The sequence below is a fragment of the Oryx dammah genome, unplaced genomic scaffold, assembly GCF_014754425.2.
Source record: "Oryx dammah isolate SB20612 unplaced genomic scaffold, SCBI_Odam_1.1 HiC_scaffold_17, whole genome shotgun sequence".
Lineage (NCBI taxonomy): Eukaryota > Metazoa > Chordata > Mammalia > Artiodactyla > Bovidae > Oryx > Oryx dammah.
In genome coordinates, this window is record NW_024070201.1 from 63764728 (window position 1) to 63779235 (window position 14508).

Sequence of the window (14508 nt, forward strand, 5' to 3'; positions counted from 1 at the left end):
AATAGCTCATTTATTTTTAGTGCTAAATAATGTTCCATTGTCTGGATGTACCATAGTTTACTTATCCATTCACCTCCTGAAGGACATCTTGGTTGCTTCCAAGTTTTGGCAGTTACAAATAAAGCTGCTGTAAGCACCCCCATGCTGGTTTTTGTGTGGATGTGGGTTTATTTCAGTTCATTTGGGTAAATACCAAGGAGCATTCAGGATTTATTTTGGTATCAGAATTTTCTAATGGATTGGTGGAGTGTGAGGAAAATAGAGAAGATCTTGTATAGAGCAGTTTGGAGAAAGAATTTCAAAAGTTAAATCTTGGATATATTAGTAGGGGGAGGTCCATCAAACACCAGAGTAGAGGAACCAAGTAAGCAGTTATTACATGAGCCTGGAGTCCTGGAGAGACGTTTGGTGGAGACACAAAGTAAGGAATCATGAGTATATACATGAACTTAAAGCCAGGATGTTCGATGAGATCACACAGGGAGTGAGTATATTTAAGAAAGAGGATCAAGGACTAAGCCCTGGGGTCCTCCAGTATTAAGAGGAAGGCAAGAAGAGAGAAACCAGCCAGGAACTGAGAAGGAGCAACCGTGACTAGGAGAAAAACCAACCGTGACTAGGAGAAAAACCAAGAGAGTGGGATGTGCCAGAAGCCAATGAAGAAGAAAGTATGTCAAGGAAGAGGGAGTGATCAACCACGGCAAATGCTGGTGGGAAGTCTAGTAAGATAAGGACCAAGAATTGACCACAGATTAGCAACACGGGGGCTTCCCTGGTGGCTCAGACAGTAAAGATTCTGTCTGCAATGCAGGAGACTGTTGCAGTGCAAAGGAAAAAAGAAGAATGAGTTTTTCTCTTTCCTTTTCCTGAGAACAAAGAAGATAAAGAGAACAGTGAGCAGGGCCTGAACATTCCTAGTTGTTTTACTTTAACTGCTCCAACTCTACATGTCTGTAACTAAATTTGTTTTTCTACCCACTAACTCTGCAGGAGCTACAATTCACATTTTTTCCCTTTGACTCTTTGCTAAATACATCCCCTATCTGGTGTTTACCCTTACAACACCCTTCCCCTTGTAGTTACATATGGGAAAGAAGGCCACAGAAACACAGAACTGCCAGACTCAGTTACTGGGTTACTGATGCCCGTTTATGATTGTCTTTGAAACCCTGCAAGAGGAGGCAATCAAGATCCTAGCACCTTTGTTCCTCATCACCTGACTGCAAGCCCTTGCCCTAGAGAAGCCTCCAGACTCCTCATGGAGGGGGCACAGTTCTTGAGGCAGGAGCCTACTGGGTTCCCCTCTCTTCTGGCTGAGAATAAAAGCCACATTTCTATTTTCTCCAAACTGTGTCTCTGTATTTTTCTTTCAGCTGCGGTGGGCAGAGAAGGTTAAGATTTTGGCCAGCAACAAGACCTGGGTTCAATCCCTGGGTCAGGAAGATCCACTGGAGAAGGGCATGGCAACCCTCTCCAGTATTCTTGCCTGGAGAATCCCATGGACAGAGGAGCCTGGCGGGATACAGTCTATGGGGTTGCAAAGAGTTGGTCACCACTGAGTGACTAACACACTTCAGCAACATGGAGATCAGTAACTTGGCCTTGAACAGGAACTATTCCATAGTGGGGGAGAAGAAAGGCTGGGGTAGATTCAAGACACGTGTTTTCAGTGGGGATGACAGCTCTCTCAAGGGAGGGGAAACGAATTCTTGGGGGATGAAAAATATTTTTGTTTAAAAAAGCTTTGTGTATAAAATATAGATAAACATATAGTACACAAACAACTCTATAGAACGTTTGCAGTATTAAATGTCGTGGCTGCTTAGTCATTAAGTTGTGTCTAACTCTTTGGGCTGTAGCCCTCCAGGCTCCTCTGTCCATGGGATTTTTCAGATGTCATTGGTAGGAGAAAGCAATTAAAAAAAAAAAAAAAGGCAAGAAAGGTTCCTTAGGGGCACAAAAATGGAAAAAAGAAAATTTGAGAAACATTGGTTCAAGAGATAATGTGAGGAAAGGAATCAGAGACAGAAGATAAATAACGCACGAAGAAATGTTGCTGCAAAGGAGTCAAAGAAATGGAGCAGTAGCTGGTAGAAAACGTGGAGTTAAGAGAGTGCCTTTGAAGTGTTTAGTAACTGCAAGTGCGGTCTTCCCAGGCGGTGCTAGTGGTAAAGAATCCGCCTGCCAGTGCGGGAGATGCAGAAGACACGGGTTCGATCCCTGGATTGGGAAGATGCCCTGCCCTGCAGCAGGAAGTGGCAAATCACTCCAGTCTTCTTGCCTGGGAAACCCCATGGCCAGAGGGGTCTGGTGGGCTACTGTCCATGGGGTCACAAAGAGTTGGACATGACTGAGCGTGCATGCGCGCGCACACACACACACACACACACTATATGTACATATAGTGCCTCTCTGGTTGTGGCAGCACCACAGCATGTGGGATCTTAGTTCCCTAACCAGAGACTGAACCTGTGTCCACGGTGTCCCCTGCACTCTAAGGTGGATTCTTAACCACTGGACCATCAGGAGAGTACCAATAGGACGCTTATAAAGTGTTTCAGTTCAGTTCAGTTCAGTCGCTCAGTCATGTCCAGCTCTTTCTGACCCCATAGACTGCAGCACGCCATGCCTCCCTGTCCATCACCAACACCCGGAGTTTGCTCAAACCCATGTCCATTGAGTCGGTGATGCCATTCAACCATCTCATCCTCTGTCGTCCTCTTCTCCTCCTGCCTTCAATCTTTCCCAGCATCAGGGTCTTTTCAAATGAGTCAGTTTTTCACATCAGGTAGCCAAAGTATTGGAAAATCAGCCTCAGCATCAGTCCTTCCAATGAATATTCAGGAATGATTTCCTTTAGGATAGGCTGGTTGGATCTCCTTGCAGTCCAAGGGACTCTCAAGAGTCTTCTCCAACACCACAGTTCAAAAGCATCAATTCTTTGGCGCTCAGCTTTCTTTATAGTCCAACTCTCACATCCATACATGACTACTGGAGGAAAAAAAGTACTTATTAAAGGTCAAATAAAGTTCTTAACCATTCACAGATGTGACCTCAGTTTCTTTTCTCAACAACTCTGTCAAGTGAGCACCATCACTGGTCTACATCTGTAGTTAGGGAAATGGAAGCACAGAAAGGTTAAGAAACTCACCTGCCCAAGACCATGCTGCTAAGAAGTATTGGACCCAAATCAACGTTTTAAGATTTATCCTAGATCTTTTCATATTGTTTGACTTTGTTCTCTTTCGTAGATGAAAATATTATACATACAATCACACACTGTCAAAAGTTAACACTGGGTATTTCTCCCCTAAAATTGGCCATTCTCTGTGGCAGGGAATTCCTCTAGGATGGATTCCTGTCTCCTCTACCCTTGGGTCTTCCTCTCCCAGGAGATCTTCTCCACTCTGCTCCAGTTATTAACTTCCCAAACCCTAACTCTGATGACTTTATCTCCAGAACAATTTTCAGCTGCCCATCCAAATTCAGCCATAGGCAAGTTGTGTGTGGGGGGGTGTGTTACCTTTCTCAATTCAAAAAGTCCACCAATGCTTATCAAGCTGATTTCCTTCACAGAAGAATTGCCTGCTTCTAAGGTGAAATTAATTATCAATATAGTGAAAATAAAAACAAAGGCGATCAGCTCGTGCCCTGGAATGCAGACATGCAGCATGCAGCCAGTCATTATATTTGTTAAACTGTCATTTTTCCTGCTGCACAGGAATCTTGATCACCCATTCCCACGCCTCCCCCATAGGAGTTTTATTAACATAACCCAAAAGCAATGTGAGGAAAATTCAAGTTAAAAAAAAACTTTTGCTTTAATTAGGTCAATTTTTCAGGGAAAACTATATTTGAAGACTAAATTATTTGTATAATTGTCTTCATTCTTCACTTACTTGAACAGGTTTAAACCAAGTCAGAGGCAAAATGGCTTACTCTGGTTGATAAGCCCTAACCAGCAGTTAAGACGTATCTATCCATGACAAATTATTTTAATTAAGGCCCGATTTGGGAGCCAGCGCATTTTTTTCTGATCTACAAGGACCAGATGTAATGGATTCAAGAGAAAACAAATCATTTCCTGAAATGGCCTGTCTCTAAGGCTTTCAGGGCGTGGCCCGTGGCACACCACCATTCCCACACCATTCCCAGGCTTGCTTTCTGGTCTTAGGGTCTATCAAAGCACTTCCTGCTAGTCTCTCCCATAAATTTTTCCAACAACCTTTGGCATGACCCTGCTGCTGCTAAGTCGCTTCAGTCATGTCCGACTCTGTGCAACCCCATAGACGGCAGCCCACCAGGCTCCCTCATTCCTGGGATTCTCCAGGCAAGAACACTGGAGTGGGTTGCCATTTCCTTCTCCAGTGCATGAAAGTGAAGAGTGAAAGTGAAGTCTCTCAATCGTGTCCGACTCTTCAAGACCCCATGGACTGCAGCGCACCAGGCTCCTCCCTCCATGGGATTTTCCAGGCAAGAGTACTGGAGTGGGTTGCCATGCCCTCCTCCAGGGAATCTTCCCAACCCAGGGACCAGGGATCAAACCCGTGGCTCTTGTATCTCCTGCATTGCCAGGCAGATTCTTTACCACTAGGCCACCTGGGAAGGCCACCACAGGTAAGGGTGTGCTCAATTCTTGTCCAGTGACCACTTTCGTCCCAGAAGATGCTATTTTCATCTGGATTATGGCATTTCTTTCTCTAATACTACCTTTTCCCCTTTGTCCCTCCTCAAGAATCATATATGAATAGAAATGCATGGGAGCAATATTACTTTATAGATTCTCCCAAACCCATTGTAGTGTCTCACTGTAAATTGAGTCACTAATATCAGCATTTGTTATGGATGATAAATTACTCATAATATATCTGGCAACTGATTGCAGGGACATGGAAATTCTTTGGTTGTAATCTACCGGAACAGAGACTAGAAAGAGGGGAAATATACAGGGAAGATAAACTGGTTCAGTAGGTTAAAGTTATGAATACTGGGCATGAGGCAGAAAGCACCATGGTTAAGAACTTGAGACATGGAGCCAAACTGATGAGGCCTAAAACTTGTTCTACTCTCAGTAACTTTAAGACTTTAGGCAAATTATCTAAAACCTTTCTTGATCCTGAGTGTCATAATAATAATACACACCTCAGAGCATCGTTGTGAGAATTACAAGGGACAATACTAGCAAAACAGCAAGCACCAGGTGAATCCACAAAGTGCTGGTTCCACTCAGTGATGCGCAATCCACGGTCATAACCCTCTGGGAAGGAAAGAGGGGGCAGGGCTGAAAATTTCGTGAAAAAAGTTTCCGTACTATTGATAAAGAAAACATTTCAATCCATTTCTGCATGGCACAGATGTTTTAATTAAAAAATATGTAGCTGATTTTGCAATACTGTGAAGTTATTGCTGGGGCTCATATTTATATGATGGGAAACCAATGTTTTGAGACAATCAAATGGTCCATATATTGTTGGATGTTATCTAGATGAGCCATTTTGAAAGTATACAGCTTTGAAATCTGTCTTGGATCCAGACTATTCTGACTAAATGTTTTGACGTTAAACAGTGTGAAACTTATCCAGAAATCTTGGTACTCAGATAAATAGGTTTCTAAAGAGTTTTAAATTGTTTGGATTAAAAATTCTTTAATTTTTAAATAGTATTAAAATGTTACAAAAATATTTTGCCTTAGTGATCTGGTTTCAAAAAATAGTTTGAAACCAAACAGGCTTGCACTGTCTTAGAAAACCACTTACATGTTATGAAAACCACATGAAATAGATTTCAAATCAAATAATTTTAAGAAAACCATTCCAAAACCAGTATTTTGAAAAACTTTCCAAATGTAACCGTTGGTGGCAAAGACTCTCTTGAAATTGCAAAGAAACCAGATGTAAATTTCATAGCTTCAAACCTTAAAAAATGTCATTCTTTTTCATTCCTACTTTATTTTAGCTGTTAGCCCAGGAGATTAGAGCAGTGAATGCAAGTATAGTTTAACACCTGAAAACATGCAGAGCTGGAGGAAAAAAGGACTTGCTTTTTAGTGAAGCCTAGGTTTGACTTCCTTTTCTACCACATATTATCTGTGACATCTTGGCAACATCACTACCCTTTTTGAACTGCACTTTCTATCTTAGATTGGGTTCCCCCAGAAAGCGGAGCCTGGTCGAGGGCTTTTATGCAAGGTTTTTGAGAAACGACTTAAGAAAAAGATTGGGAAGTAACATAAGTACAACAGGAAAAGAAAGAAAGCCATTCCAAGGGGGTCTTCTAGAGTTAACCAGCACTGTGAGCAAGCAGGCCCAGGGGTAGAGGGAACTTCTGAGGGCTGCACGGAATGCCCACAGGACAGAAGAGGAGCCAGTCCTCGATGGCTCAGATCATGCACGCGTGAGTGCCGCATGGTTTCTGACTTCCCATGTGCAGACTTCCCGTGCCGCTGTCAGAGGGTCCTGAGACAGTGGAGGAGATTAGAATCTGCTACCCTAAAACAGGCCACTCTGGTGGAAGGATTATTTTGAGTTAAAGGCAACTGAGAATCAACAAATGCAGGAAGAAGCCTTCTCAAAGTTTCCCTCATGTGACTTCAGTCCACAATTTCTGAGTACCGAGGCTGCCATAAATTCCCTCTCTGGGGAGTTTCATGGCCATAAAAAAAGATGAAAAGACCACCCACACCTGCATAAACAAACATTGTCACAAACTTTCCTATGTCCCATTCATTTCTCTTAAAAACACATGTGTCTTTCCTAAAGAAGTCTATTTGTCCTTCCCTTTTCTCCTCCCGCCCTCTCCCCTACCAAGTTAGGTACATAAGCCTTGAATTTTAAACATTTAACAAGCGACTACTTCTTTTGTTAGCTTCCACAGGCCAATAAACTTGTCCTCTTATTAATCTGCCTTTGTTGCTTTAATTTGCAGGCCCCCAGACACCTTTCATAATGGTGCAGTGGAATAGTTTTTCCTCCTCAATAGTAGAAAGTGAGAGAAGTGCAATGCAGCCTAGATGAGATGTGGTCAGGTAGGTGACACCTTATGTCAAGCTGGTTGCTGCAGCAATGGCTGGAATAAACAGTGGGCCTGAGAGCACAAGAGATACCCAGAGGAGGTTCCCCACCCATACCATGGAGGCAAAAATACCAACATTACAGGGGTTTTAATGACAGAGCCTATGTTTTAGCATATGGCATTCATTCCTTGAACTAAAATCCCCTCTTTCCTATTTTCCTGGTGAACAATTTATTATCATCAAATTCCTTATCCCTGTACTTTTTCCAGATCTAAAGTAAAAGAGGCACTCTTCCCTCCTTGCCTTCCTTCCTAAATCAGGAATATCTGATCTCTCCATCCCACACCCCCACCCCCAAGCCCTACACTCTCTCCTAGTGAGAAGGAGTAGCTCATCTGAATGCCCAGATGAGGAGAAATCCTCTCTTTCAGGCTAACCTGATCTTCCTCCATCCCTGCAGAAAGCACATATGCTCAGGGCCACGGCCTCCTTCTTAGGGTTGTGACCGAGGCTGGGCAGGATGAGGCGGGTTTAGTCTCCCCTGAAGATGGTGGCAAGGAAGGGAACTTAGGCACAAACAAGGAGCAACTGACCCCAGCCATAAGCCCAAAGCACAATTTCCCATAGTGGTTTACCAGCTACTAAACCTGAAATGCCAGTGGCCTATCTGATACATCAATCTATTCGATCCCTCTGTTACAACATAAGCTTGATAAGATCAGGAATCTTTGTTTTGTTCACTGACGTTTCCCAAATGCCGAGAGCAGAGCTTGGTGCATAGAAGGAGTTCAGTATTTATTTGTTCAATGAATTGCTGAATCCACGGGGGAAGAAGGATGATTAGCACTCTAGGAAACCCTCAACCACCTCCTTCGAGACAGAAACGGACTTTCTTTTGTGCTCCCTTGGACCTCCCATTATGACCCTAACATAATTACTTGGTATGAAATCTAGCTCTCCTATTTAACTTGAAGCGTCCCTTGGGCATAGTAGCATGGAGACCCACTCCTAGAAGATGCTCAAAAATAACAGCTGAATGAATGAAAAAGACAAGGAATTCCATGATATTACACTTTAATTGTCTTCTTTTCTTTCTAATGCCAGAGATTTTTTTGTTTTAAAGTTAGAACACTTGACTAATGAATCACTCCCAAGCTTGTTCCAGAACTCTGAAGAGAAGAAACAGGAAAAAAATCAAGATAAGCCAAAGGCAAATGTAGATAAGGACTCTTGGCTCTTCAGCATCTGTTTTTGAAATCCAAGGAGCGTGAGTCAAGGGGAAGGATGTCAAGTTCTTTGAGGGTTTGCTAACATTGTTGTCAAGACTACAATGTCAGGAATGAAAAAAAGAGGACTCAAGGAAATAACAGATGCTGTTACAGCTTTAAAGAATTAGAGGATGGCAAATACATGGAGAAGAGGGCAACAGAGGATGAGAAGGTTGGATGGCATCACTGATTCAATGGACTTGAACTTGAGCAAATTCTCGGAGATGGTGAAGGACAGGGAGGCCTGGCATGCTATAGTCCATGGGGTTACAAAGAGACATGACTTAGTGACTGGAAAACAACAACAAAATACATGGCACTTGTGGCGAAAAAACTTTCCCCAGTCCCCTCACTCCATGCCACCACCTTGCCACCCTTGCTAAACATCACTATTAAATGAGACAGAGCTTACTTCCTTTGAGTGCTCAAAGTTCTTCCCAGCCAGCATGGCAGAAGAACCCTACCTACTATTCCTGGTCTAGACCTGCTATCTTCATCACCTCAGGCCGCCACAACAAAATACCATAGACTGATGGGCTCAAACAACAGATATTTATTTCTGCACAATTCTGGAGGCTGGGAAGTCCAAGATCAAGGTGCCAGCAAGATGGGTTTCATTCTGCAGCTTCTCCATTTAGGTCTTGGAGGGTCATTATCTTGCAAGCTCTGTGGTGTCCCTTCTTATAAGGGCACTAATCCCATCATGAGGACCTCACCCTCATGCCCTCATCTAAACCTCATTCCCATCGAGTGGCCCCATCTCCATATACTATCACATTGGGGGGCAGATGAAAGTTTCAACACATGGATTGTTGGGGGGATGTAATTCACTCCATAAGAGCTCCCTGGTGACTCGGGGGTAAAGAACCTGCCTGCCGGTGCAGAAGAAGTGGGTTTGATCCTCGGGTCAGGAAGATCTCCTGGAGAAGGAAATGGCAACCAACTCCAGTATTCTTGCCTGGGAAATCCCATGGACAGAGAAGACTGGCAGGCTGCAATCCACAGGGTAGCAAAAGAGTCAGACACAACTTAGTGACTAAACAACAACAGCAGCAATTCACTTCACAGCATCTGGGGAGCTCCTTAAACTTTCAAAGGCTTGCGCCACCCACCTGGGGATCCTGATTTAGTGGACCAGATGGGGACATGGGAATCTGGGTACTGAAAAGCCTTCCAGTGAGGAATGTTTCATCACTGACAAGGTTTAGAATTGCAGGCTCATGGTGATAATAAAAAGAAGACCATGGGGACTTCCCTGGAACTCCAGGGCTTAAGACACTGTGCTTCCAGGGCAGGAGTCACAAGTTCAATCCCTGGTCAAGGAACTAAGATTCCACATGCTATACAGTCAAAAACAAAACAAAACAACAAAGAAAAAAAGATCAACTTTCCATCTGTTTTATTACTGTTCTTAAATTCTCTACAGACAGCACACTCCCTCATTGCCTGCACCTGTCCCACCCTTAGCTCACACCACCAAGCACTTAGCTCCTTTGTAATTAACCTGTCGATTGTGTAGACTAGAGCCACAGGGAACCCAGCTGGCTTGGACTGTCACCATTTGTTACGCATTTAGCAGGCCTTAGCATGTAGATTCTCAAGGATATCTGCTCAACGAAGAGAAGAGTCAATACAGGTTGGAGCATGGCTGTCCCAGACACCACCGTGCAACTCAACCCACCTCAAGTGTCTAATTGGGAAACAGCATCTATGAACTGGCAAGGTTTGCCAAGACATTCACAATGAAGGCAAAGGCAAACAAGAGCAGCTAATTCATTCTTTCTTCACTTAAATTTCATTTAAAAAATTCAGAGATTATGATTTTGTCTGTGTTGGTGCCCTTTCTTTTACTAAATGATATTAATAGTATAGAACTGCACATGTGTCTACTGAGCACTTGAAATTTGGCCTTTGCAAGCTGAGATGTACTGTGAGTGCAAAATGCACACTGATTTCAGACTTGGTATATGAAAAAGTAAGGGGTCACATTAATATTTTTCTATTGATTACATGTTGAAATTATAAGTTTGGATATGTTGAGTTAATCAAAATACATTTAAAAAAAATTATATGTTTTCCTATGGCACTGATGATCTGCTAAGTCCAGATACAACTCCCATTGAGTGCCAGTGTTAGTCACTCAGTTCTGTCCGATTCTTTGTGACCCCATGGACTGTAGCCCACCAGGCTCCTCTGTCCATGGAATTTTCCAGGCAAGAATACTGGAGGGGGGTTGCCAGTCCCTTCTCCAGGGGATCTTCCCAACCCAGGTCCCCAGCATTGCAGGCAGATTCTTTACCATCTGAGCCACCAGGGACCCACTGAGTATAGACTGAATTCAGGAAAGAACCTCAGGTGCCATTTGACAACCTGAATCAAGAAGCCTGAGTTACCAGAAAGCATTTTATAGACACCATCTGCCCCATTTGTTGAAACTGGAGTTTCTTGACCTCCAGGTATGTCACTAGTACGTTGTTTCTAAATAATTACAAGTAAGTTTGAATATACAAAAGTATATTTGCATATAACCTGCACCCATCCTCCTGAATACTTTAGGTCACCTCAAGAAGACTTATAATACCTAACATGCTACATAAATAGTTGTCAGAGTGTGGCAATTAAAGATTTGCTTTGGAAACTTCTGGAATTTTTCTTGAATATTTTTGATCCTTGGTGAATTGAATCGATGAATGTGAAACCTGTGGATATAGTAGTAGGTCAGTTATACACACAACGGAGTATTGTCCAGCTTTTAAAAAGAAAGGAAATTTTGACATATGATACAATAAGGGTGAACTTTGAGGATGTTATACTAAGTGAAATAAGCCAGAACAAAAAGACAAATATGAGTATGAATACGCTTATACGAGGTACTGAGATGAGTCAAAATCAAGAGTCAGAAAGAACGATGGTTGCCAGGAGCTCAGGAGGAAGAAGTGAAGAGTAACTGTTTAATGGGCATAGAGTTTCAGTTTTACAAGAGGAAATGAGTTCTGGAGATGGATGGTGGCGATGGTTGCACAACATTCTGAACGTGTTTAATACCACTGAAATGCACACTTAAAAATGGATAAGATGATAAATTTTGTTACGGATATTTTAACCACAATAAAAATTAACTTTGAGAATTAGTTTCCTTATAATAAAGTAAAGCATATTCAAGGACACCTCCTTGTTACTGCCATTGTTATTTTCTCATTTACCAATATCCTCTCTTTTTTCCTTTATTACATAAACTGTTTAAAATTCAGAACAGTTTCAGATTTGCAGGAAATTGCAAAGAGCATGTAAAGAGTTCCCATATGCCCCACACCCAGTTTCTCATTATCAACATCTTACATCAGTATGGTATCTTTGTTACAGTTAATGACCTAATATGGATATGTTATTATTAATTAAAGTCCATACTTTATTCAGACTTCCTGAATTTTTCCCTAATGTCCTTTTTTTTTTTTTTTTTAATTCTAGGATCCCATCCAGGGATGTTATTTTTAGCCATCATTTCTCCTTAGGCTCCTCTTGGCTGAGAAAGTTTCTTATAGTTTCCTTGTTTTTGGTGACCTTGAAATTAATCTGGTATTCTGTAGATCAATATTGAGATTTTTCTGGTACTTTCATCATGACTAAATTGGGGTTATGGGTTTGCAGAAAGAAACCACAGAGGTCAAAGGCCTTTCTCGCACAACATTGAAAGAGTTCCTTTCTCAACTTGGCTTATCACTGATGATGGTGACCTTGATCACCTGGGTGAGACAGTGTCAAGTTTCTACAAAATTCCTCTTTTTCCCATTTTCAAACTGAATCTTTGAATGCAAGAGGCTATGTGCAGCACACATTGAAGCAATGGGAAAAAAATACTTCAGTCCCATTCACAGGGGAAAAAAAAAAAGTAGGTGAAAGGTTAAATCACTTTCCTAAAATGTCAAAATTAGTAGTCTGCAAAGAAAGGATTAAAAAACCCAGGCCTGATCAACAGATTTTTCTCATGGCCTTTGGAGAAGTCAACAGAAATTCACATATAACAGAACTCACTGTAGGAAGTCACCACATTCCTTCAAAATACAGAATCTCATTGTCTTAGAAAAGAGCACAGGCTGAGAAGTCAACAGATACGGTCCCAAGTCTACGTCCACCCCAAATGGTCATGTGGCCTTGGACACTGAATACCCGCAGCCTTGAGCTGAGTCCTCTGGGAGAAAAAAACAATCCATGTTTAGGACCCATGACTCTGGTGCTTGAATCCCAGCTGTTAATCCCACTCAGGTGTTAATCCTTGGGTGAGTGTCTTGCTGTCTCAAAGTTTCATCTTCCTCATCAATAAAATGGGGTAACAAAGACAAATCTCTGTCCAGAAATTCATTTAATGGAGAAATACAATTATACTTTCTATAACCCAGGTTAATTTTTATCTTGAGCTCTGTTTAGATCTGAATTGCAGATACTTACCTCCATTGTCCCAATCCCTTCTGCCCTTTTCCCAGTGGTTGTGACCCAGTTCTGAGAAGGTTAAAAAGAGCTAAACTGTGGAGGGCTCATCTCATCCCTATCATCTAACCATCACAAAATCTACAAAAGTATCCATCTTTGATCTTTTTCCTAGACCAAGCTGGTTGTCACAGTTGTCAGCAACACAAATCCCCACTGAATAGGACCTTCCCCCTTGTCTGGGGCTCTTGCCACAACTTACTTGACACATTTGGGTGCCTGGAATCATCCTCCTGCTCCCAGGCCCACTGGAGCATACAAAACTGGAAGGCTATCTAAGGTGCCACCTGCTGAGACACATCACACACAGCCTCCCTCTCCTCTCTCAGTGAGTCTGGGGGATGCTCTCAGTGGTCCCAGAGAATGAAGCTTGGTGCCTTTGGTGTGTACAACCACTCTTTCCCATCCCTGGGCTTAGCTCTTGTCTAAGGCTCCACAAACACCAACAGTCTTTCCATTTCCTAAGCCTAGGCCAACAGTTCCTGGAGAAGAACTTCTCCTGAAGAAGAAAAGATGCTTTGCACTCATGATATTTTCTCCCAAATCTTTTATCTCTGTTTTAAGATATTGAAGTTCCTCCAAAGATCCAGGCTTTTAAAATACAAGATCCAGGAAAATTACATGCTATTTAGTTAACATGTAATAGGTCTGTGGCTATTTTTAAGTGAATTAATAAAATTTTTAGTAGATGTTATTATTTAGCTGGGCTTCCCCAGTGGCCCAGCATAAAGAATCCACCTGCAATGCAGGAGCTGCCAGGAGACACAGGTTGGACCCCTGGGTTGGGAAGGTCCCCTAGAGGAGGGCATGGCAACCCACTCCAGTAGCCTTGCCTGGAGAATCTCATGGACAAGGAGGGTGGCAGGCTGAAGTCTATAGAGTCTCAAAGAATTGAACACGACTGAAGCAACTTACCATTATTTAGTTATAGTTTCTAATTTGGTAAGTATCAAAAGATATAATTCATATAAACAAAAGCTCTTCAGAGATCTCAATAAATTTTAAGAGTATAAAGAGATGTTAAAAGACTAAAAAGTTTGAGAACCATTGAGTTAGTCTACAGTCACTTTTTAAAAACATCTACTATATGTCAAACATTCTTAAAGAGATGGGAGTACCAGACCACCTTATCTGCCTCCTGTGAAAACTGTATGCAAGTCAAGAAATAACGGTTAAAACCAGATGTGGAACAACTGACTGGTTCAAATTGGGAAAGGAATACATCAAGGCTGTATTCTGTCATCTTGCTTATTTAACTGATATACAAAGTATATCATGTGAAATACCAAGCTGGATGAATCACAAGCTGGAATCAAGATTGCCAGGAGAAATATCAACAACCTCAGACATACAGATGATATCACTCTAATGGTAGAGTGAAGAGGAACTAAAGAGTCTCTTGATGAAGGTGAATGAGGAGAGTTAAAAAGCTGGCTTAAAACTCAACATTCAAAAAACTAAGATCCTGGCATCCACTCCCATCACTTCATGGCAAAGAGAAGGGGGAAAAGTGGAAACAGTGGCAGATTTTATCTTCTTGGGCTCCAAAATCACTGCTGACAGCAATTGCAGCTATGAAATTAAAAGACACTTGCTCCTTGGAAGAAAAGGTATGACAAACCAAGACAGTGTATGAAAAAGTAGAGAAGTCACTCTGCCAAAAAAAGGTCTGTATAGCCATAGCTCTGGTTTTTCTAGTAGTCATGTACAGATGTGAGAGTTGGTCCATAAAGGAGGCTAAGC